Below are 2,086 nucleotides of genomic sequence, written 5' to 3'. Positions count from 1 at the left end.
ATAGGATAAACCAACTAAAATCTGTACACCTAAAGAAACTAATCAAGAGGGAGGACTCTTGCTAAAATGCTCAATCCCCATCCAGAAAGGCAAAGAGGATGTACATCGGAAGAAGGAGAAAACAGGGAACAAGTTAGGAGCCTGCCACAGAGGGCCTCTGAAAGGCTCTGCCCTGCAGACTGTGAAAGCAAATGCCAAGACTTATGGCCAACCTTTGGGCAGAATGCAGGGAATCTTATGGGGAAGTGGGAAATAGTAAGATCTGGAGAGGACAGGAGTTCCACAAGGAAAGCAATAGAACCAAAAAATCTGAGCACATGGGTCTTTTCTGAGACTGATACTCCAACCAAGGACTATGCATGGAGATAACCTAGAATTTCTGCACAGATATAGCTCAAGACATCTCAGTTTCCAAGTGGGTTCCATAGTAATAGGAACAGGGACTGTCTCTGACATGAATTGATTGGCCTGATCTTTGATCATCTCCACTTGAGTGTGTGTGTGTGTGTGTGTGTGGTGGGGGGGGGGGTGAGTAGCCTTACCAGGCCACAGAGGAAGTCAATGCAGCCACTTCTGATGAGACCTAATAGACTAGGATCAGAAGGAAGGAAAAGAAGCCCTCCCCTATCAGTGGACTTGGAGAGGGGCATGTGTGGAGAGGAGGAGAAAGGGAGGGGTTGGGAGGGGAGGAGGGAGGGAGCTACAGGTGGGATACAAAGTGAATAAAGTGTAATAAATAAAAACATCTTTTAAATGTAATAAACTATAAAAATAAATGAAAAAAAAAAACATTAGGCAGAGCTCAGGGAGTCTTTTGGAAGAGCTGGGGGAAGGATAGAAGGACCAGGAGGGGACAAGAGCTCCAGAAGAAGACCAACAGAATCAACTAACGTAAGTCCATGGGTGCTCACAGAGACTGAAGCACCAACCAAAGAGCAAGTGTGGACTGGACCTGGTCTCTTACACATATACAGCTTGTTCTTCATGAGGAACCCCAAGCAATTAGAACGGGGTTGTCTCTGATGTGGATTCTGTTGCCTGTGTTTTGATTTTCTGTTAGCAGGGCTGCCTATCTGTCCTCAGTGGACGAGAATGTGCTTTAGGGAGCACAATGATCAAGGTATAAAGTGAATAAATACATTAATTAATGAGAAAAAAGGTAATTATGTGTCATGAATATCTCACCTAGTATTACAGACAATCCATGTGCAAACTGGGTAGACTACAGAGAAGCCAGAGAGACACAGTAGAGCATGAGAACTTTGATAACACCACTGGGATGGACATTCTTTGGCAAAATTCTGGAATGAAATAGGTTAATTGTACTTTCCCTTCTAGGAGGGCAAGTGCATAGAATATGTGGTCCTATGTAAAGTCCCCAACAGGGGACTTGCCTCCCTCCAGAGGAATCAGTGCAAAGCCAGTCTTTGTAACTAGTTGTTAATAGATAAACTAAAGCAGCCATGATTTTTTAGAAACTTGATAACATTAGACACAAGTACCTCTGGGATACCTGACTCTTAGCCAGTAGCTGTGTTGGTGTCTGTTTCCTTACTGTGTTCATCCTAATGAACAGTTGAGCCTAACACCTTTTTAGCACACTTATCAATGGCTGTCATCTGCTCCCTTGAAAATATTAGGAGGATCAGTTCTTCTGTGTCTATTATTTTTCTTTATTATCTTCTTAGAAATAGGAACCACAAAAGAAAAGTGAAATATGTAAAGTGACACTTCTGTAAACTTGAACACATAGTTTTCTACACCTTTTGAAAATAATCATAAGGGACTTGGGGTGGAGCTCCACTGAGGTAAGAATGCTTGCTCAGCAAGGACAAAGACCTGAATTGAAACCTCCAAGACCCACAGAAAAGTCAGGTAAGGCTGCGCCTACCTGTAACCCCAGCATTGCAAACAGAAACAGATGAATTCCAAGTGCTCACTCGCCAGCTAGTATAGTGCAATGGTTGGGCTTCAGTTCCTTGAAACACTTGTCTCAAAGTAATATGGGGAATAGAGGAAGACACCCAGTGTCCTAGTATATCTTTCTTGTGTGCTTGGGCCTATTACACACACACACACACACACA

This window comes from Psammomys obesus, unplaced genomic scaffold, assembly GCF_907164565.1.
Source record: "Psammomys obesus unplaced genomic scaffold, mPsaObe1.curated_primary_1811, whole genome shotgun sequence".
Taxonomy (NCBI): Eukaryota; Metazoa; Chordata; class Mammalia; order Rodentia; family Muridae; genus Psammomys; species Psammomys obesus.
The sequence above is the reverse complement of the archived record's forward strand: the minus strand, read 5'-3'. Positions refer to the sequence as shown.